The 24,722-nt window shown below is 43.0% G+C and overlaps 1 protein-coding gene across 3 annotated transcripts in view; it reads left to right on the top strand.

Moving 5' to 3' along the window:
* PCLO (piccolo presynaptic cytomatrix protein) overlaps positions 1-24,722 on the top strand; it is a 541,568-nt gene that overhangs the window by 400,751 nt on the left and 116,095 nt on the right. The window lies entirely within an intron of this gene.

Here is a 24,722-nt window from a genome sequence, read left to right on the forward strand (position 1 = left end):
TCTATTGAAGTGGTGGCTCTAGCTTTGATATTGTAGAGGCTGTGTGATCAGTTACAAAGCAGGGGACCCTCTAATTATAATAGAAATAGCTGCAAAGACTTAGCTTCATTGGGACTGCCAAATCCCACCCCAATGAGCTATCCAGGGAGGTAAATTGCTTCTCTAATCCTGAGTGCTTATAACCTGCCTTAGAGCTGAACACCAAGTGATGTGAAGAACTCTCATCCTACTTCACCGAAAAGATCATGCTCGTTCGGGAAACCTTCTCAAACAGCATGGGTCAACTCTGCTCCACCTGCACCCAGCAACCGACCAATCAATAGCCCACCTGCATTCTCAGAAGTCAATACTTAGTAAGAAGTTCTGGACACTTTGACTCAAGACTTGTGAATTGACACGTGCCTTTCCTGGCTTGTGAAAGAGAATCATGAACTGGTGCCACTCCTGACCAAAGTAACCAACATCTCATTCAGAGAGACTCTTCCTTTCTTCCTTCAAACATGCAATAGTCTGATCTACACTGAAGAAAACCCCCTGGATACTTCAGCCTTAGTCAACTTCACCAGGTGTCAAACCTGTCATTCCTAAGCAAGCTCATAGAGAAGCTAGCCAAAGGCCAACCACAAGCTCATCTAACTGAAGCCAACATTCTAGAACCAGCACAATCTGGATTTAGAATAGGTCATGGAATGGAAACAGCTTTGGTGGCACTGATGGATGATCTCCACCTGTCAGTGGGTAGAGGACAGACATTCATTCTCATCTTCCTGGACCTCTCCTTAGCATTTGACACTGTTGACCATGAGATATGGCTCTCTCACCTAAGAGAAGTAGCAGGAGTCCAGGGTAATGCACTAAAATGGTTTGAGCCTTTCTGAAGGGACACACCAAAAGCGTAGTGATGAGAAACTGCATCTCTTTTGTAATATTACAAATATTAAAATCACACCTAAGGTTACTCCTCCACCATTAGACCCCTTGCATGTGAGGATCCCCAAGGCTCAATTGTCTCTCGGATCCTTTTCCACATCTACCCGCAACCACTAGGTGAACTGATCAGATGACATGAACTCAAGTGCCAATGATGTGCAGATGAGACCCAGCTCTAGCTGTCCTTCACCACATTCAACCACAGCAGTACCACCAAGATGGCCCTCAGCTTGGGTGAGATTACCTCATGGATGAAGAACAGCTGTCTGAAGCTACATCACAGCAACACAGAGGTGATGCTGGTGGGCAGAGGGAAGAATGTTGAGAAGTTTGTAGCCACAATGCTGTCTCCTTTAACTGAAGACACAATTGGTCAATTCTGTCTGTAGTCTTGGCGTGTTCTTGAATTCCTCACTGATGCTGAGTTCTCCTGTCAGTGGCCGTACATAATGCTTTCTGCCATCTCCAGCTGGCTAGGAGACTCCATCCCATCCTGGTGGACAAAGACCTAGCCTCAGTTATTCATGCCTTCTTCACCTCTTGGCTGGTCTACCGCAATGAGCTATACCTGGGGATGAAACCTTCAGCACCTAGGAAACTCCAACTAGTACAAAACAGGGCACCGTGTCTCCTCAGCAATACAGACTACCATGAGCACTGCACAGGTGTACTCTGCTCTCTATACTGGCTTCCCCTGAATTTCTAATCAAGTTTATGATTTTGGTCCTTATCTTCAAAGCACTCCATGGCCTGGGCCCAGGATACCTAAAACACCATTTAAAGCTCCAGAATGAAGACTGTGGTCAACAACGTTGGTCCTTTAGCACAATTGAACTCTGAACAGTAAGAGTAAAAGCTCGGGAGACAGAACTTTCTCTGGGGTGGTCAAGGACTATAACAAACCTCACTACTTTCTGCTCCATGTGCAAGGCACATTTCTTTGACCTTAAGAACATAAGAAAGGCCGTACCGGGTCAGACCAAAGGTCCATCTAGCCCAGTATCTGTCTACCGACAGTGGCCAATGCCAGGTGCCCCAGAGGGAGTGAACCTAACAGGCAATGATCAAGTGATCTCTCTCCTGCCATCCATCTCCATCCTCTGACGAACAGAGGCTAGGGACACCATTCTTTACCCATCCTGGCTAATAGCCATTTATGGACTTAGCCACCATGAATTTATCCAGTCCCCTTTTAAACATTGTTATAGTCCTAGCCTTCACAACCTCCTCAGGTAAGGAGTTCCACAAGTTGACTGTGCACTGCGTGAAGAAGAACTTCCTTTTATTTGTTTTAAACCTGCTGCCTATTAATTTCATTTGGTGATCCCTAGTTCTTGTATTATGGGAATAAGTAAATAACTTTTCCTTATCCACTTTCTCAACATCACTCATGATTTTATATACCTCTATCATGTCCCCCCTTTGTCTTCTCTTTTCCAAGCTGAAGAGTCCTAGCCTCTTTAATCTTTCCTCATATGGGACCCTCTCTAAACCCCTAATCATTTTAGTTGCCCTTTTCTGAACCTTTTCTAGTGCTAGAATATCTTTTTTGAGGTGAGGAGACCACATCTGTACACAGTATTCGAGATGTGGGCGTACCATGGATTTATATAAGGGCAATAATATATTCTCAGTCTTATTTTCTATCCCCTTTTTAATGATTCCTAACATCCTGCTTGCTTTTTTGACCGCCTCTGCACACTGCGTGGACATCTTTAGAGAACTATCCACGATGACGCCAAGATCTTTTTCCTGACTCGTTGTAGCTAAATTAGCCCCCATCATGTTGTATGTATAGTTGGGGTTATTTTTTCCAATGTGCATTACTTTACATTTATCCACATTAAATTTCATTTGCCATTTTGTTGCCCAATCACTTAGTTTTGTGAGATCTTTTTGAAGTTCTTCACAATCTGCTTTGGTCTTAACTATCTTGAGTAGTTTAGTATCATCTGCAAACTTTGCCACCTCACTGTTTACCCCTTTCTCCAGATCATTTATGAATAAATTGAATAGGATTGGTCCGAGGACTGACCCTTGGGGAACACCACTAGTTACCCCTTTCCATTCTGAGAATTTACCATTAATTCCTACCCTTTGTTCCCTGTCCTTTAACCAGTTCTGAATCCATGAAAGGACCTTCCCTTTTATCCCATGTCAGCTTAATTTACGTAAGAGCCTTTGGCGAGGGACCTTGTCAAAGGCTTTCTGGAAATCTAAGTACACTATGTCCACCGGATCCCCCTTGTCCACATGTTTGTTGACCCCTTCAAAGAACTCTAATAGATTAGTAAGACACGATTTCCCTTTACAGAAACCATGTTGACTATTGCTCAACAGTTTATGTTTTTCTATGTGTCTGACAATTTTATTCTTTACTATTGTTTCAACTAATTTGCCCGGTACAGACGTTAGACTTACCGGTCTGTAATTGCTGGGATCACCCCTAGAGCCCTTTTTAAATATTGGCGTTACATTAGCTAACTTCCAGTCATTGGGTACCAAAGCCGATTTAAAGGACAGGTTACAAACCTTAGTTAATAGTTCCGCAACTTCACATTCATCTAATATAAACATGCAGCAACAGGTATATTTAACAACAAGAAACAAAACCAAAAATAACCCAACACCACCCTACTAAAACAAAACCCTCCACTCCACGTACTTTTCTCTCTGGGAAGAGGATGAGAGAACAAATAACACATTACGGATGTGTAATTATGTTCCTTAATGCACTGTTAGAAGGTGCTCAGATACTATGATGATGAATGTTGTATAAATGCCTATATAGAATAGAATAGGAAATCAAAGAAAATACTTCACAGTAATCTTAGGGGGAGACAAGGCTCTACAGGAAGAACCATGCAAACACTCAGATACCACATCAATGGGTGCTGTGTAAAAATGCAGACAAATGAACAGATACAATAGATGGACAGATATGATGAAAAGAGGCAATGGATACAACAAACAGATGTTCAGGCACTGAAATATAGCTACCCATATGAATGCATGGCAATGATGTCTCTTGATCTGGTGCCATTCACTACCATTTCTAGAAGTGCTGTCTCTGAATGGAGATAATTTTAGAAAACCTTACAGCACTAGCAGATCACGATATACAATTCCCTCAGCTGTTTGTATTTTAGCATATGTAGAAAAATTTGGTGCCACCTAGTGGAGTAAAATAATAGACAAAGCGCATATTAAATTCAATATGTATATACAGCAGAATCCCGTTTATCTGATCTAATTGGACTGGGGCCAGATCGGATAATTGAAAATTCGGATAATCTGAATAATGGGAAAGTGCGGGGCTGCAGCACCATCTAGTGGCCACAGAAGAGATTGCCTGCTTCTTAATCTGTGTGCGCTGGTTACTCGGTTAATATGGAGATCTGGATAATGGAGGATCGGATAAACAGGGTTTTACTGTACTTGTTTAAAAAAGCTAAAGGGCATGTTGTCCATGTTTGTTTCAAGTAATGTAATTAAGCATTTCTAAATGGTTATGCTTAAGGTTAAGGATAATAATTATTAGTTATATTTCAGGAATATTTACTACTGACTAAAGTAGTCCCCTCCACCATTAAGAAAGAATGGAGGTCATATGTTAGCAAAACTAGGAGAGGATAGAATCGTCTCTGAACATGCTGGTTTAAATTTAACTGTTCCAATCATATGTAACTGACAGAATAATTGGGCCTCACTACTCTGAAGTGTTTGTAAATTATGCTTAACCAGACACTGTTTCAAGTGAGACAGATCCAGTCTACTCAAGAAAGGGCTTAGTGTTGAAGCGATCCTGGTATAACTGTATCGATTCCTACTGGAGACACAGCTTTTATGAGCGAAAGAGTTCTTTTGCCAGCTAAAATAGAGTAAGCACATACTCCCTATTTGTAAAACTGGGGCTGAATTCAATGTGAGCTTGATGATGACTGTTAGTCTGTAAAGAAACGTGCAAACTACTGGCTTTTGTGAAATAGTATGTGTGTAAATGAAGACAGAATCCATTACAACCGGAGTTTATAATTTTTCAGGATGCACTGTAGACCCAGCTTTCTTCCTTTGCCCATGAGGAGATGAGTTTTGGGTAGAACTCCAGAGACTGTGTGGCAGGGTTGGTTAATTTCTGTTCTTTTTATGTTGTCACTGAGTTATTTGAATTAACAGGGAGAATTGACTGGTCCGTTCAATTAGTGTGTTTTTTAAAATATTGTCAAGGGCACCCAGTGCATCTATTATTATAGTTAGTAAAAATCCAAATAAATCTGGCTCTTTATTTTTAGAGATAATTATTTGGGTGATAGATGATAGATAATTTAGCAATTTCTAGGAATTACCAAAACTCATTTTCTCTTTAGAGAGTGTAATGTCATTTACAATATTATTCTTTTATTATCTTCAGTATATTTTTGGAAGTTTATAGTCTCTGCTGTTCTATATCCTGCACACCACTGTTGCCATGTACATCTTCTGTCACTATTTTATTAATGATTCACAGCACTGCTGAAATTCTGTTCAATCCTGTGTTATTAATGTTTTTGTTGCTTAAAATTTCTCTAGAGGATAGAAAATGTAACATTTTCATTTTAGTTAAATACAATTTGATACCTCAGCTGCTTTTGAATGAAAAAGGATTAGGTTAGTGGTTTTATGTAAGGAGCGATTTAGGCCTGATTATTTCACTTTCTTACAGACCCTGCCTTTCATCTCTCCTGAGTAGAGACTCTGAACTGTGCTAAATCATGCAGTAACTGAGAGATGTGGTCAAATGCCCCTGGTGATTCGTTTTAGAGAGAATCAGTCTGGTTTCCCCTTGTGACCTAAAAGTCACGTTTGAGCTTGAATCTACAAAGCTGAAATATTGGTCCAATGCTTTCAAATTTGGGAGCTTAAACGTTAACCACCAAAATCCATAATGAGGCACATAAGCAAATGGACTGATTTTCAGAGGTGCTAAGTATGTGTAACACCCAGTGAAAGCAATGGGAGCGGCAGATCCTCTGAAACTCAGGCCACAGTTTAGGTGACTATCTGTGGATTTAGTGTCTAATGATAAGCACCCACGTGTGAAAATGTAGGAGTTGTCTTTGGACCTGATCTGTTGTCCATTACGTCAAGGGCAAGGCTTCAGTTGAATTCAGCAGGCACTGGCGCAGGCCATTAAATCAGGCTTGTTCCTCCTTTTCCAGGGCTGCATTTACAAAAGAACTGGGGCACTCTTGTAGGGTCTTCTCGTTCTCAGTGTAACTGCAGGCTTTTGCTCTAGAGCTTAGGATGCTATGAATTATACTTCCCGAGCTACAAGTATCAGACAGACAGTGTGCCGATGCCACTAGACACTTGTTTTATGTCTGCCTCCTTCCTGGTGTACATACAGTCAATACAATATGTTGTTGTAAGGCATCATATAGAAACACGGGGACTTGCTGATAAGAGATAATTTGTTTTGGTGAAGATAAGAAGAAATAGAAGTTGCTGGTAATTAATATGCATGCCAACGCTAACATGAATTCACCCTTATCTTTATGCATTAAGAAAAATAAAATAACATGGCTTGCCAAAGACAGTAAGTAAACAGAATAAATTAAGTGTGATTGATCATTCTGGCATGTTTATCCGCAGTTCCAATGTACTGTCTAATGTTTCTTATTCTATTTTAAAAAAAGCAAAATAACATTACATTTATCTTGTATATCCCCTGAGTACCAGCAGCTTCAAGTGATTTACTGTTAAAATGATTATTACAGTGCCCTGAGGACATTCATGCTTATGCCAAAAAGGTGACTCTCTGGTATCTTGGGAATACTGGGACGCAAACATTTAAATTGAAATTTGACACAAAGAGATAAAAAAGGGTGACCAGCGTAGGATAGTCAGAGGTGAAAACACTGAAGTTACCATTTTGATAGTTGAACCTTTCACCTATCCCCACCCATTTGTCTGTTTTGTCCACCTGTCACATTGTGTCTGACATGAAGATCATAAACCCTCTGAGGCAAGGCTAGTCTTCTTGGTTAGTTGTCTGTACAGTGCCTAGCACAATGGGGCCCTGAATCCTAGGTGCTATCATAATATAAATAAAAATAGAGCATGATTTTTAAATTGCAGTTATTGAGAGTACACATCCAAATCAGGTAGGTGCACACACCCTGGATAGTTACAGTCACTTATATATGCCTGATTTGTAGGTACAGATGCAGTAATTGCACATCCAAATTAGGATAGGGAGGGATAGCTCAGTGGTTTGAGCCTTAGCCTCCTAAACCTAGGGTTGTGAGTTCAATCCTTGAGTGGGCCATTTAGGAGTCTGGGGATCTAATGTCTTTGAGCAGGGGGTTGGACTAGATGACCTCCTGAGGTCCCTTCCAATCCTGATATTCTATGATTTTGGCAGAGAATGAACAAACCATGGACCTAATCCTGCAGTATTTACTCATGTGATTATTTCTTACCCATGCAGATAGCTACATAATGTTAAACTGAATTGTTTGCAAGAAAATGTACTCCTTGCTTGAGCAAGGATTGCAGCATCAGATTCATATAAATCTTGCTTGATAAAATTTTGACTAAAGTAGCATGTGATGTGTACAAAAGTATATATGAGAAGGGTAAATATTAGAGCAGAGGGTTACATTTTTAAGGTGGTACATACAAGCAGAACACCAAGTAAAGGAATGCAATTTTGAAAAAGAAAACTTAGGCTGAATATCACAAAAAAATCCATATGGTAAAATCTGTTAGATGGTTAGATCAATTAGCCATACGCATTACAGACTATCACTCAGACCAGATACCCTCTTTTTTTTGTTTTTACTCATGTTGAAATATACTCTGCAATATGTATGACAACTAATGATCCCAAGCACCTGTTAGCCCTCAAATTAAACTCAACATATCGTTAGTAGAAAGCTACCAGATTCACGTGGGCATTAGTTCATGAAGTACAATTACTATGGAGGTACTTCCTGTGCCCCACACAAGGGTTTGGTTCTGGAATGGGGCATTCCTAACAGTTTTGTTCACTGATCCTGCTCAATTCCACACTAGGCTCCTAGAAACTTAGACCCACACATCCCTCCAGAAGACATTTAACCAGCACCAGGCACCTCTGCAGGTTTAGCGCTTGTCTACGTTACAAAATTAAGTCATCTTAAGTTAAGTTAATATACGGCCACCACAATACTTAAAATGGTGGTTCACGTCCACACTTGCTGCTGCTATTGCGGTGCACGTCCTCATCAGGAGCATTTCCACCCATTGAAGTGGGGCATTGTGGGACACCGACGGCTGAAGCCCAGGAGCCCTGGGGCTGCTAGCCTGAGCTGTCAACCCCACATGGGGCTCACAGCTTGCCCATCCCTCCTCTCCGCTGACAGCCACCCTGGCACTAACAGCCCAATCAGTCAGCTGGGCTTGGGCTCAGAGCTGGGTGCCCTTCCCATCCCGGTGCTGACAGCCTGAGCTGTCAGTGCAGTGGTGGAGGGGGACCCCCAACTGTGAGCCCGCACCCAGCTGACCACTTGGGCTGTCAATACTGGGATGTGGGGGAGAGCTCCAGTTGACAGCCCTGCACGAGGCTGACAGCCAACAGATGATGTAGGTAATGCAGGTCTACATGGACACTGTGTCGTCCCAACTACATCGACATAAGCACTATGCCTCTCATGGAGGTGGAGTTATTATGTCGGTGTAGTGGGGGAGTTATATTGGCAGAAGCAACATTTTAGTGTAGACAGTGACATAATTAGGTCGATGTAAGCCGCCTTGCAGTGACCTAACTCTGTAGTGTAGGCCGGGCCTTAGTGACCCGAGCCTCTCTCACTTACAGCCTTTAGTGATGGAGTGCCTCTCTCTCCAACTCACAGAGGGCCATGGGGCTAAAATGCTAACACTCAGCTGCCACGTGAGATACTTTACGACCCTGACCAATGCACCTCTCCTCACTGAAGTTAGGGAAGTGTTCTTAGTCCCCTATCTCTATTGTAGACAAGGCACTGTTGTTAGTGCATTACCAGTTACAGGAAATTTCTGCTTTCCCATTCATAGACACTAAAATGGGGGTAAAAATCTCATGGGATTCACTCTCTTTTAACTTGAGCCATTACAGCTGGTTGAAAAATGGGAGCAATTTTTTCACATAAGTTCCCCCCTCCCCGCATACACCCCTCTCTTTTTTCTGGGATCAAAATTTCAAATTGCGGTGAGAAAAATCTTCAAAATGTCAACAAACCTGGGATGTAGGTTAATATTTTTTATCAGGGGGACTAGACTGTTAACCAAATTGATCTGCCCTGGCCACCCCACACTCCTCCAGACTAATCCAGGGCATTTTGTGCATCAGCACGGAGTAAACTCAGCAGGTTCAACCTCTACAGCCAAACCCATTAGAGCTATGTGAGAAAATGTTCGTTGAAATCGAATAACTCTAAGATGCTGCTCTTACTAACATCTCTTGGGTTCTCAAATATTGGAAATCCATGGGAACGTGTGCATCTCTCCACAAGTAACATTATTCCCAAACGTTAAGGTTAGATATTTTGTCATGGTTATTTTTAGTAAAAGTTATGGACAGGTTGCAGGCAATAAACAAAAATTCATGGAAGTCCGTGACCTATCTGTGACTTTTACTAAAAATAACTGGGGGGGAGGAAGTTCAGAGGAGGGAGGAATGCCAGCTGGAGCCCCATGCGGGGGACTGACAGCCTGAGCCCTACCGCCACGAGGTGGGGAACCACCATGGGAGCGGGGAGAAGGCTCAGCCCAAACTCCAGCCTTGGCTGCAGCCCTGGGTGGGAGCACAGCCACAGGGCAGGGTTGCACAGCCCCAGCTCCAGCCCTGGCTGCAGCCACTGACTGCTGAAGCCAAAGAAGTCACGGAGGTCCAGTAAAGTCATGGTAAACAGTATAGTGACCTCTGTGACTAAATTGTTACCAGTTGTTAGTCATTGCACGTTTGTTAGAAGCAATACTAGAAAACCCAGTTGTCTCTGAGTTTGCTGAGTAAAAGGCTGATAATCTCCCAGGGCGACGCTGTGGACAGAAGGACACTGTGGATGCAATCCTTGGATGCATTAACCGGGGAATCTCGAGTAGGAACAGATTATTTTCCCTCTGTATTTGGCATTGGTGTGACTGCTGCTGTGTCCAGTTCTGGTGCCCACAATTCAAGAAGGAGGTTGATAAATTGGAAGGGATTCAGAGAAGAATCAGGAGTAGAAAACAAGCTCACCGTTTAGTTTTATAAAGAGAAGGGTAAGCGGTGACTTGGTTACAGTCTACAAGTACCTACATTGGGAACAAATATTTGATGTTGGGCTTTTCGATCAAGCACCGAAAAGCAGAACATGATCCAATGGCTAGAAGCTGAAGCTAGACAAATTCAGACAGGAGAGGGTCTATATTTGTAGTTGTGAGGGTAATTAAGGGAACCATTTACCAAGACCGTGGTAGTTTCTTTCTCTCCGGCAATTTTTAAATCAAGCTTAGATGTTTTTCTAAAAGATATGCTCAAAGAGTTATTTTAGGGAAATGCTATGGCTTGTATTATACACAAGGTCAGACTCAATGATCACAACAGTCGCTTCTGGCCTTGGCATCTATGAGACACAGTATATACACATTTTCAGTTGGCATGTGGGCTGTTAGGGGCCTTAACCAGGGAGCAGAGCTGCTGTGGCTTGAGAATCAGGGAGCTTTGTGTTGGAGCTCTCTGTCTCCTGCGGTGAGTGAATCTTGGCACAAGAGAGAATGAGGCCTTCAGTGTCTCAACCACCAGACTAGTCAAGTATGACTAGTAGGCCTCTGTGCCTGTCTGCAAATGATCTGTATGTAATTCTAATGGTTTTTGTATAGAAGTGTATAGCAGACTAGTAAATCTGTGATTTGTAGGTATAGCATAACAGAGACATTTTGTTCATAGCTTTCTCTTTAAGCCAGTTCATTTTAGTTTGAATGCAGAGAGATCTGCTTATTGTCCTATTTATATTAACAGTAACATGATGTTTTACACAGGCCTTGTATTGCATATTTTATTTAATAATTTATATTCTCAGGTAGGATACCAGCTAAATAGCTTAGTGCCAGATCCTTCTATAAGCAACATACATAAACTTTCTCAAAAGCTGTATGCCTCTGTTAGCGTGTCCCCTCTGGTGCTTAAAACACCTTTTACAGATGTCATGGGAGCAAATTCTGCTCTCAGTTGCAATTAATAGAAGTTGAAATCAATGAGAATTGCATCTATGTAAATGAAACCAGATTTTGGCCTTAAGAATGGAAATGGAAAACAAAATTAAAACTTGAACTCTGAAAGCATTGATATTGATAGCCGCAGAGTGTAAAAATTGATATAACCAACTCAGATTCATCTTTTCAGTACCATCTGCCCCTGAAGCCAATGGGTCTATGCCAGAGATAAGTTGAGTATTATGTGTCTGTATCTATTATGGGGACACAGTATAAAGGAGGCAAATTGCCACTCTTTTGATTTTTTTTTTGCACATCTCTGGAGATGGTGACCTTGAGCTCAGAAAATTCTGATAGTCCACCACGCACATACTAGTAAATGAGAAATCTTCTACTGCTGCCACAAAGATGATGTACTAGTGTCCAATGCGGATTTTGTCTATGAGCACATTCTAATTTTATAATGTTTGGATTTTAAATTAAATTAGAGTACTCAACAGGGAGCTTATTCCTCCAGAGGTTTGTGAAACGTATATCCGATTTTTCAAATGGCATTCCAAGAAACCGAGCAAATACTCTCCAAACTACTCTTTGTGTGAACAGTATGCTATTTTTTTTTGTTTTTTAACGCACCAAAATGGGAGCACCGAGATACTGAATGGCGTTAATTACAGTGTGTCACAGCCATTTGGTCAACATGGCATAAATGATCATTCTTTGTGCAGTATTTTCTTATCCAATATATTATTTGTTGAGGAGGGGTGGTGAGGAAAGAAATACAAACTACTTATCTTGATATGATCATTTTCACAAGAAGAAATTTTAATCGTCATCCAGATAACTAAGATGACCCCAAAATTTAAGATCAGCTTCTATTACACTGCAGAATAGTCAGAAAGAAGCATAGGCCCAGCCTACCCTCAGCTGTGGCCAGTCAACCCCATGAGGGAGGGTGTACGGTTGGCCTTTACAATCCACCAATCCTGGGCCAGCTTTATACCACACCGCACCTAATTTAGAAAAGCCTAATGGTCTTAAGTTTGGTCCGAGTCACAACAGCTGCCCAAAGCCCCAAGTGACCAGAGCTTAAGGAAGACCCAGACATACCCCCTTTCTTCAGCTGTGCTCACTATGCTGGTAACTATCAGTGCTGCAGGAGCTGCTACAATTCTGAACCATCAGAGGATTCCCCTTACATTAGGTTGACCCTCCCTTGACTAACTTATGCCTCTCTAGGGCTGCTTCACATTGGTGAAGCAGTGCAAAGTGGTCATTTTGCAGGGTTGGATCCAGTGCAGTCATTCTACCATGTAGAACAGATTGTTCATTTTTACCAACCGTGAGCGCTGTCGTTATATTAATTATGATAATAATGGAAAATGTTCAACCTAGGCACGAGTGATGAATGGGTGCGGAAGTGAAGGTGTCTACTGCAAATAATGAGTTTTTGTGTGATTCATGCCCAGTAGTAGAGGGAAGCGCATTAACACATTGACTTTTGTCAGCCTATTTTTAACCATGGAACTTTTCCACCAGGAACTTTTAGAATTAAAGAAAAATAACTAGAAAAAATAGACCATAAAATAATCTAGTGGTGAATGTCAAACTCCGGCAGCTAGTGCTATTTTTCATCATTCAGAGTGCATGCCATGATATAAGATTACCTTTAACTTATAGAGCACTTTCTGAACATCTCAAAGTACCTTTTACAAAGGTTAATCCTTATTGCATCCCCATGAGGTAGGTAAATATTACTGTCCCCATTTTATTGATCAGCAACCTCTGTCAGAGAGAGTCTGATTATCCACTGGCTTAATACACATGCACGTGTCAAAGATGGCACAAGATAAATAAAGTCCAGAAGGTTGATGGAGCTTGGGTCAGGGGCCAGTAGCAGCCTATAGCAGGACCAAGACTAGAAGTTCCAATCTTGTCTCTCAAGTGCCAGCCCATCTTTTCTCTTCTTTCCTTATAAAAGCAATTAATCAAAACAGTGACAGCTCATTCTTTTTAAAGGAAATTCATAACTCTGTATATTCTGATTTTAAAAAATATTTCTAATGCTCAATGACACGACAGACACCAAAATCTTAACATTTTCCTACTTGGACACATATGATAATTCTAGCACTTTGAATAGGAGAGTCCACTGTATTGTAATGGGTGAAGAGTGGCAGTGGTTGACTTAATAATAGTGCCCACTGTGTTGTATATAGGTGTTAAATCCAAGGGGCGATCAGCCACCATCAAACTTGTCTTTTCAGCTTGTTTTTTCTGTTGTTAATGCAATTTTGTTTATGACTGATACTCAGGAAAATAAAATCCTTTCATGACACACAAATTATAGCTCCTGATCGATTTTCACATCTAATGAGGCAGCAAGCTCATGTCTTAAAAAGCAATATAAAGGGGGCACAGAATGAGAAAAATAACTAAAGATGGAGGGATATTATGATACACGTATCTTCCAATTGCTGGCCAGAGACTCAAACTAGGGTCCTGTTGTCTTTGAACCCAAATGGAACTTCTGTATGAGCAGAGCCGGCATTAAGGGCTAGCAAGCAGGGCAATTGTCCAGGACCTCATGCCACAGGGGACCCTGTGAAGCTAAGTTAAAGATGGTGGGGCTCGGTCTTCAGCTGCAGCCCCAGGTAGTGGGGACTCAGGCTTCAGCCCTGGGCAGCAGGGCTTGGGCTTGGACTTCAGCCCCAGGCAGTTTGGGCTTCAGCGGGGTTGGGCCCATTCCTTAGTTTTTGCCCTGGGCCCGAGCGAATCTAATGTCAGGCCAGCATCTGAACAAGACAGTAAGAGCTGTTCTAATGCACTCTGGATTAGAAGGTGTTCTTTCATATCTTATCAAACCTGACCTGCCTGTTTATGAATAGGCAATACCTATGCAGATGTAGTATCTGAGTGCCTCACAAACATGAATGGATTTATCTTTGTGAGGCAGGGAACCCTTATTCCCCATCTGCAGATAAGAAAACAGAACTACAAAGAGAGATCCCACAGAAATTACTGTGGTAGAGCCAGGTAGGGAACGTAGAATCCCAGCCTAGTGTCTGACCAACAAGGCCAGCCTTCTTCCTGATGACTGTCTGGTATTGCTCCAAGGTGTTTTTTTCCCCTGTCTCTATTGAGCCTCACCAACATTGTGGTTTGTTGTTTTGCTCCTTCTCTTCCTTTCACTCACTCTTTCACTCCTTACTGTTGTATCCTTGGGGCAGCTGGTGTAGGAAGCAATCACTTGAGGCCAGAGAGCAGGCAGCTAACCAAAACCTCCATTTTATTTACATATATACAGAGAGCACCTCAGCCGGTTGAAACCGGTTGAGCTAACCCATAATAAGCTAACTCAGTTGCCATAGCAACAAAACCATGACAACCAAATACACAACATATTCCTCCCCCCCTAATAAGAACATCCCCTAAATAAAACACACACTAGACTAGAGAAGGAGGGTAGACTGCCTCCATTCCCGGCTAAACCCTGGGGATTATTTTGCCCCATAACCGTGGGTTCGCCCTAGCTAAAGATCCAGCCGATGAGGAGGCCTTCTGTCTCTAGGTGGATTACGGCGAACTACTGGTGTTATTGCACCCGAAAGCACTAGGGGCTCAGGGTCCGCAGCACGAACAGGTGAGGAGGTGGTATCAGCTCGTGCTGGGCAAAGGGGTATCTCAGCCGCCGGAAGTAATGGAGGAGAACAGTCAGAAACAGGTGACTCGTGATTCGATCCCTCACCAGAAGAGGTGAAGTCAGACCCCTCAACTGCAGATGGGTCCTGAGGACTGGCATGACCTGGCAACAGCTGATCTACATGTCGCTGCCAGGTAAGATTCTCTGCAGTCTGGACTGTGTAGGAAACAGGTCCTGTTTGAGTGATGACTGTGGCCGGAACCCATTTAGCTCTGGAAGTATAATTCCGAGCCAAAACTGGCTGTCCCGGGCTAAAGGTTCGGTCTTTTGCTCTGGGTGCCCGTCTGATGACTTGATATTGCTGCTGATGTTTGCACAATTTGTCGGGGTTCAGAAGGTTTCAGCAGATCAAAGCAAGTGCGCAGCTGTCGTCCCATCATTAGAAAGGCCGGGAGATGGGCGTGGGTCGTAGCATGAGGTGTGTTTCTGTAGGAAAGTAAAAAGGTATCCAGACGCTTTTGATGGAGTGTTGTCCCCTTGCTGATTTCAAAGCATTTTTCATTGTCTGCACAAATCTTTCAGCTAATCCGTTGGTGTGAACGGATGATATGGTGCTGACGTGATGTGGTGTATCCATTTGCTTTCATAAAGTTTTGAAACTCCTGAGAAACGAACTGCGGTCCGTTGTCGCTCACAAGTTGTTCTGGCAGACCAAAAACGACTAAAGAGTCCTCGTAGTTTTTGGATAGTACTCTCTGCAGAAGTGGACTGCATTATAGAGACTTCTGGCCATTTAGAATGGGCATCTATTGCCACCAAGAACATGCTTCCTTCAAGGGGGCCAGCAAAGTCAACGTGAATACGTTGCCACGGGTTTTCAGGCCAGTCCCATGGGTGTAGGGGGTGCCCACTGGGGTGCATTCCTCACACCCTGACATGACATACAAGCTTTTGCCTTCTCTTCAATAGCGCTGTCCAGTCCAGGCCACCAAAAATAGCTTCGTGCAATTTCCTTCATGCGCACTATTCCACAGTGACCAGAATGTAGCTGTTCTAACATCTGTGATCTCAGTGGTGGTGGAATAATGACACATCTCCCCCACAACAAACAACCAGATTGGACCGATAACTCCGTCCGCTTGGACATGTAGGGAACAAGGTCGGATGAGACTGGAGAGGTTTGTCGAGATGTTCCATGCATCACCAGGTCCATAACGTGGGACAATACTGGGTCAACGCGAGTTGCCTTCTTTATCTGAGTAGCAGTGATGGGTGTATTCTCTACCTGTTCAAAGTAGAAGATTTCCCTTGTGGGCACTATCTTGGTGTTTGACCGGCAAAGGCAACCTTGAGAGGCCATCTGCATTGCCGTTTGTAGAGTGGATTTCCGATATATGATTTCATATGTGTGTGCTGAAAGTAACAATGCCCAACGTTTGCATACGACTAGCAGCTAATGGGGGAATGCCTGTGTAAGGTCCAAAAATTGATGTCAGAGGTCGATGGTCTGTGAGAAGAGTAAATTTTCGCCCCAAACAGGTACTGATGAAACTTCCGAATTCCAAAAACAATTCCCTAATGCCTCACGTTCGATTTGGGCGTAGTTTAGTTTCTGCTTTGCTTAGAGTGCGTGAAGCAAAAGCAATAGGTCTCTCTCTTCTCCTGAAGGCATAATATGTGACACGACTGCTCCCACTCCATAAGGGGAGGCATCGCAGGCCAATTGCAGTGGTAAGGATGGATCAAAGTGCGTTAGAACTTCAGAATTTAGCAATGCATCCTTAGCTTTGTTAAACGCAACATCACAGGCTTCAGTCCACTTCCAGGCCTTGTTCTGCCCAAGGAGCTCATGAAGTGGTTTTAGCAGTGTGGCTAACTGTGAGATGAACTTTCCATAATAGTTCAGGAGTCCTAGAAACGAGCGCAGCTGGCTTACATTTCGAGGTGGGGGAGCTTTAACTTTTGCAGGGGCCTTATGAAGACCTGCAGAATCAATGATATGTCCCAAATATTCAACAGAGGGCTTGAAGAATTCACACTTGTCTTTGCGAACTCGTAGGCCATACTCTTCCAGTCTTTGTAGGGTAGCCTCTAAATTCTTTAAGTGATCCTCTTCATTTCTTCCAGTGACCAGGATATCATCCAGATAGCACTGAACTCCTGACAAGCCACACAAGATCTGGTCCATAGCCCTCTGGAACAGGGCGGGAGCAGATGTTATTCCGAAGGGTAGACGACAGTATCGATAAAGCCCCTTATGAGTCACAATAGTCAACAGCTCTTGGGACTTTTCATCGACGTGCATCTGTAAATATGCTTGACTCAGATCAATCTTACTGAACTTTGTCCCCCAGCCAGGCTCTGCGAAGAGGACAACGATGCGGGGAAGCGGGTATTGCTCTGCACACAACACTGGGTTGACAGTGACTTTAAAATCACCGCAAATCCGGAGAGAGCCATCTTTCTTCACGATTGGAACGATAGGAGTGGCCCATGAGCTATGGGTAACTGGTATTAGGACTCCATTGGTGACCAGGCGCTCCAGGTCTGCTTCAAACTTTTGGCCTGATGGCATATGGCACAGTTCGGGCTTTCAGATATTTTGGTGGACTGCCAGGTTTAATGTTCAATGTCACAGTGATTCCCTTCATACTTCCCAAATCATCTCCAAAAACAGCAGCATGTTTCCTTAGTATAGGGGTTAGACTGGTTTCTTCTTTAGTCATCATCCGGTGCACTTTCTGCCCAGTTCAGTTGAATCTTCCCAAGCCAAGACCTACCCATTAAGGCTGGGGTAGTTACCTCTCACCACAAACAGTGGCAATTTAGCCACCTGTCCATTGAGCTCCACCTTAACATCATATAGTGCCCCAGCATAGGCACAGCTTCTCCCGTATACGTCTTCAGAACAGTTTTTGTTGCCTTAAGCGGAAGATGCTGTAGCTTTTCTTTATACACAGTCTCGGAGATCAGTGAGACGGCTGCACCGGTGTCCAGTTCCATGCGTATACGTTTGCCATCCAATAACGGGGTTACCCAGTATTCAAGTGAGCACATTGCCAAAGACAAAACATGCAGTGGCACTTCCTCTTGCGATGATTGGTGTCACCTTGATCATTCTGGGTCTGCTCTTAGGGTATGCAGGGTTCCTCTTTTTGTCGGCCAGACCACAGGCCTCTTTTTCTTTTGTTTACAGGCACACTCAATGTGTCCCTTTTTGCCACAGTGTCGACACACCAGGTCCTTACACCAGCATTCTGATGCCTGGTGACCCGGCTTACCACTGCTGTAACATTCTTGACTCTGCACAGTTTTGTGGGTCGGTTCTTGTGACACTTTTTGCACCCTAGGGGGTGCACCGATGTATTGTGCCTCCCTTGTAGCCAGTTCCATGGAGACAGCAATATCAACAGCCTTCTGTAAGGTAAGCTGAGCCTCTGTCAGTAGGCGCTTCCGTATAGCTTCACTGTACAGGCCACACACTAACCTGTCACGCAGGGCATCATGTAACATTTCTTTAAATTCACAGTGTTCTGCTAGCTTTTTTTAAAATGGCTACAAATTGTACAACTGTTTCATCTTCCTTTTGGTCTCTTTTGTGGAACCTATATCTTTCAGCAATTACCAGTGGTTTTGGGGAGAAATGAGACCCCAGGATTTCCACAATGGTCACTGTTAAGATTTAGTCTCAGGCTTAACAGGGTGTAGTAAGCTGCGTAGCAGAGAGTAGGTTTTAGCCCCTACAACAGTTAAGAATATTGGCACCTTCTTCGCTTCTGTAATGTCATTTGCAATACCAAAAAGCTCAAAACGCTCAGTATACACATGCCACTGCTCTGTATTCTCATCAAAAGGCTCCAGGGGCCTGGTCAGAGTAGCCATGATTTTTAGTTTCACTTTCACAGTCAGTGCAACAAGCAGCTTTTTTGTTTGTTTGTTCTTTACCTTAACTTCTACTTCCTTCTGTTACTGGAGCAGCACCGGAGTCTCACCCTCGTCGCCAGTGTTGTATCCTTGGGGCAGCCGGTGTAGGAAGCAATCACTTGAGGCCAGAGAGCAGGCAGCTAACCAAAACCTCCATTTTATTTACATATATACAGAGAGCACCTCAGCCGGTTGAAACCGGTTGAGCTAACCCATAATAAGCTAACTCAGTTGCCATAGCAACAAAACCATGACAACCAAATACACAACACTTACCTTCCATAGTCAGTCATCTATAAGAAGCTTCTTGGGGGAAATAGCAAACGTAGCCCTCTTCTAAGTGCTTCTGTGTGAAGCAAAGGGATCGAAATAACTGATATCCACATCTGTGGGTGGGGAACAGAATAACCATGTTCTACCAGCATTTACTGTCTCAGCACAGGACTGGCCGAGAACTGACTAGTCATGGAGATCAAATTGCACAGGTGCTGGGATTAGGGGTGCTGGGGAGTGCTGCTGCACCTCCTGGCTTGAAGTGGTTACCAGCATATACAGGGTTTACAGTTTGGTTCAATGGCTCTCAGCAACCCCACAATACAAATTGTTCCAGAGCCCCTGTGAAACTGTGTTAGCCCTAGAAGAGGAGGCTCTTGTATGTCTAGGGTGTGGCATACTAAAGGGTCAATGCAAGGATGTATGTGCTAGTGAAGATTTTGCTGTAACGGTTCTGTAGATAAACAGACTACATCAGTTTTCAGGAGCTGAAGTCCAGCAGTCTCACTGGCACTAAGTTCACTTCAAAGAAAAAAAGTGGTCATGTGTTTGATGATCCGTCGCAGGGTGTCTTCCCTGAAAAGTTTCTGAGAATGATAGCAAAGAACATGCCCCCCTAAGTAAATAGAACTACATATGTAGGCAGGAAAATACCCACATAATCAGGCTAAGAGTAGCAAACCTTGTGGGAGATCTTTACATCTAGAAACTGATCTTACTTACTAATTAAATCAGATCTAAAACTCTTTGCTTCTAATCTTATTCGTGAGCTCTTTTAAAAAGTGACAGATTTTAGTTAAAGCCTCACTCCCGAAAGAAATTAACTACAATTCTACCATAAATATTAAGGGTGGGGTTTTTTAATAAAAAATATTTCAGGCAATTCCAGGAAGAATAAGGCTAATGACTATGTTTCTCAAAGCCCATTTCCTCCAACAGGCCCTAGAGCCATTATACAGTCATCAAATAAATAAGTTTTAACAACATTGTGGGCCACATTCTGTTCTCTTGATGCTGGGATAAATCGAGAGTAACTTCACTGAAGTCCATGGAGTGTAAAACTTGGGTTAGTGAAAAGAGCACCAGGATCGATGGGGTGGTTTGTAGCATTTACCCACTGGCCCATGTTGGGGGTAGTGCATAGCTGCACTGCCTCCTGAGGAACGTTCCCTCCCTACCACTAATGGAATGGTGCGGTCAGTTGCTGTAATCCTTTTAGCCAACTGTCCTGACCAGTGTGAAGGAGGTGTGATACCTCTCAGATATCCTTCCTTTTGAGGGACATCACTCATTTTAGCTCGAAAGGCATCTACAAATGTGACATCCCCTAACTTTCATTATTGACCACCTGTATCAGGGTGGCTTTCCCCTGTAAGTGTCATGGTGTCCGGGGCCAACCAGCCCATTTCACAGTCAGCTGGAAAGGGAAAAAGTGATTATAAAAGCCGACAAGTGGCTAGGTTGAGACGGAGCTGCAGGATGAAAATAGACTCCTGCAGTAGGCCCTGAAGCAGGGGGACTGAAGAAAGGGAAGGGTCTGTCCTCGTTTCAGCACTGAGAGAGGCAAGGGGGAAAAGCCTGGAAATGTAGCTGATGGTGGGAAGAGGAACTACTTTGTTTTGATTTGAAGAATAAAAGTGGCCTGAAAGAGACTTGAGCGTGGCAGTGAGTCCTTCCTGGGCCAGGCAAACAGGACAGCAGCTCACAGTTGATGGTGAATGTGGGCAGGCAATTGACCGAGAAACTGAGGCAGCCCAAAGCCAGACTGGGTAGGTGGTCCAGTTATACCCCACAGCTCAGTAATTCTTTCATTGTGCAAGTTGTCAAGCACTCTGACGCCACCCAGCAAAACATTTAAGCATGTGTTTAAGTGCTTTGCTGTATCAAGGCCAAAATGTTCAGCATTCTGCAGGATCAAGCCCTAAAATCACTGTTTAAAAATGGGCTATGGGGCTTTAAGTGCAATCATTCTTTCCCGTAACTCCAGTCTGCCTATGGTACTGCCGCTCATTATGTAGTATTTCATAATGGCATTCAGACCAGTGTTGCAATTTTATGTTACGCATTTTGTTAGTTGTTGACATGCTAAGGGTTATCCATTGGGATGTCTACTCACAGTTAGCTATAGCCACAGTTACAGATGATTCCTTTATCGAAGAGTATGAGTCTAAAGTTATAGTTAGCCATCTTAAGCCTGTTGGGCTGAGTAGAAATTTTCTGTTAAATTTTAGTCCATTGTGTGTGTCCTGATTCAGGACACAACAAATGTTCGGTTAACCCTATGTTTTTAAGGTGGGTGGAAGATAAAAAGCTAGACAGAAATTTTCAAAGCTGGCTAAGGGATTTAGACACTCAAGTTCCATTAAAAACAGTATTGGCTAACTTTAGATAGCTTTGGAAAACGCAACCCCTAGAAGATTAAAAAAAATTTTATCAGTATTTTTCCTCTTACTTCTAGAAACACAAAAACAAGTTGAGGTCATACACGCACATGAGCTCAAATGAATCAGTCACTAGTACATATTCATGTCAAAATAGACCAATTTAAATGATTCATTGAGTTGCACCTCCAAGCTCTTCAAGAATATTGCAATACTATTCAGACACTTTTACGATAGCCTTGCTCCAGGCTCTTTGAGAACTAGAGCTACAGTGGAGCTATAAAATATCAACCCAGAATAGGAAATTTCATATGTTACAGTACACACAGTTTTACAGCATTTTTGTGGATTAATTCAAAAGAAACATATAACAAATGTAACCATTTCCGATTAGTGTCTGTCCATGTATACACGTTGAACATCGGTGGTGAGTCACAGTTTGACCTTTTTGGCAGTATTGAAGCAGAGAAAATATTGGCTTGTAGGAGATGGCACATGACTGAACAGGCTGGCAGTGCCAGTGTACTCCATGCTGTTACAACGTGGGTCCTTTCACCTGATGTCTGGTCTGCATAGAAGGCTTCTGAGTTTTCAATAGGTAATGGTTCTTGGGCTTAGTCCTTTTGCTCGGGAAGTAGCAGATCATGTTCTTAGTGTTGAAGATGCCAGGTTCCAAGCAGGATTGGTTACACCATCACCCCATATTTGAACTATGATTCAGTCTAGTGTCTGCACAGGCACTGTAGTGGAGCCTTTGCCTGATGGGGAAGTTGTGGTGATGGAAAAGAAAGTGTAACCTCCTCAGCGGTGGAGGATCCACCAACACCAACCAAAAAGTGAGTGATGCTAGCAGGGAAGGAGGTATGGCCTGGATGACCAGGGTATTTGCCAGTTCAACCTCCATCAGTAGAGCTACCCTTAAACCCTGGCCATAACTTAAAGCTGCTCACTCTTTGTAGTAAATCTCAAGGGGGGATGCAGAGGTATCACCTCCTGCCTTCTATCAAATTAGATTTCACCTGGGGTGCAGCAGTCCAGGAAGACATACAGAGGTATAATTTGCCCCTCTGAATAACTGGCTTCCTCATGGTGATGAACATAAGGGCAAATCTTTTTCTAAACTCTACTGGTCTGGAGGGAACCCCAGCATTGGAATCATTGTATTTCCAGGATACCAGGCTGGAGACAAGATCTGGGAAGCCATGTAGGGGACATGCACCCCAGTGTGATGTGGAGTGTAGTCCCATAGGGGTTCCTTATGCATCAGCATACCAGAGGTGCATGGTGGCAGGGGTGAGTCAGGCCAATGCACTGGCCAGCACAGCTGAGTCAGCATGCCAGGGGTATCTTCACTAGATATCGGGCTGGCACAGATTACCTCCCCTGAAAGGATGAGGAAATCAGGACACACATGACACTGAGTACCACAATCTGGTTCCTTGTCTACTCCTTGGGCAGCACCACTACACATTGCCCCTTGCTTAGGGTTTGTGGCAAAGTCACAATTTAGTGATGGAGGGAAGGTATATGGAGGTAGCGCAGCCTAATGGATAGACCCACTGGGACCAATGTACTTAGACTTTTGTAAGGTACTTGACTTAGTACTGCACAAAATTTTGAAGCTGGACAAATTCAGACCGGAAAAAAGATGTAAATTTTTAACAGTGAGCGCAATTAACCATTGGAACAAATTACCAAGGGTTGTGGTGGATTCTCCATCATTGACAATTTTTAAATCAAGATTGGATGTTTTTCTAAAATATCTGCTCTAGAAATTATTTTGGGGATGCTGTATGGCCTGTGTTGAACAGGAGGTCAGATTAGATGATCATAATGGTCCCTTCTGATCTGGGAATCTAGGAATCTGCTTTTTCCCAGTTGTAAATCTAGGATCATTGATTAAGGAATTTATGAATCTATGAAATCTCTATTGCTGGATTGCTGGGTGAACTTGGGCACGTCACGTCACCTTGCTGTGCCTCGGTTTTCCCATCTATGTAATGGGGATGGTAGTGCTGACCTCCTTTGAAAAGTGCTTTGAGATCTATGGATGAAATGTGGTACATAAGAGCTAGGTATATATATCCCAGTGCCCATCTGAGGCACACTGTGGAGTGGGTTGGCTTCATAATGTTCACCCTGGGGCCCAAAGATTTTAACTCTTCTGTTGTCCTTTGAATGGAAGAAAAGGATGCACTTTGTTCTCACATAATAGTACTGAAAATATGAACTTCTGAGAGGAAAGTCCTTCCTGAGCTTGCTTCTGAGGGTTTGAAATGCACAGAATTAAATGATATTTTCACATGTAATATCTGTGCATTTTAAAATATAATTAAGTTTGTTGCATAATGATTGTACCTGAAGCATATTAGAGATTTGATATCAAAACCTCATTTAAATAAAAAAAAGAGATATCTGGCAGCAGTTAATGTTTCAAACACCTTTGTAGATAAAAGGAGAAGTAGTTGTTTAGCTTCGCTCTAGATCAAAGCTGTTTGAGGTGGTCTGCTGAGGTTTGATATTTTAAAAAAATAAGTGGTCAAAGCCAGGTCTTTGTTGGCGTGAATTTAGTATTGGAGTCATAGCCCTGAAGAGAGAAACCTGTGGTTGTTAAGAAAATAGATATATGTCTTGATCTGACAGATTTCAGCAGGCTTTGGATCGAGGCTATAGTGTGGGAGACACTGGCAGTGCAAGCTACCACATGATGTATTTTCTTGTATCCGGAGCCTGTGAACCGTGTTTGATGTTCACACTTTTTAAGGGTTTTGGGAAACAAAGTTGACATGGGCAGAAATTGCTGCTGGATACTGACTATGGCTGACGAGTCATTTAATCCTCATCAATCTCATTATTATTATTATTATTATTTGCATTTAGGAAGCTACATTAGCTCAAAGGATATTCGATAGTACCAGTTTCTTAAGGGAAAGGGGTAATAGTTCGAAAATAATTAAGAGCGTAGAAACCAGTCAGATAAACATTTTCCTAGCCAAAAACATTCTTCTAAGTCACTGTGCCATATCTTGGTCTCCTTAAAATCAATGGCAGAATTCTCATTGACTAAAATTAGACCGGCTTTGCCACACCTAAAGGCAGAAGGTGGCCCAGTTGGGATACTGATATGCTGACAGACACGTGCCAAGCACAAGATACATCTGCCATAATAAGGTAGAATTGATCATGGTGGGCTGCAGGGCTCCTCTTGCCAACCCTCTAAGCTGGAACAACTTGCTGTCTCATTTTCTGGTGAGTAGCACTTGGTGCCGAATCACATACATGGTGTTTTCTCCAGGATGCTAGGCGGACGTCGTTTGTTAGTAAATGTTGTGTATCATAACAGGATGCCACCCATCTTCCAAAACATCCAAAACCTTCCT

The sequence above is a fragment of the Mauremys mutica genome, chromosome 1, assembly GCF_020497125.1.
Source record: "Mauremys mutica isolate MM-2020 ecotype Southern chromosome 1, ASM2049712v1, whole genome shotgun sequence".
Classification (NCBI taxonomy): Eukaryota; Metazoa; Chordata; order Testudines; family Geoemydidae; genus Mauremys; species Mauremys mutica.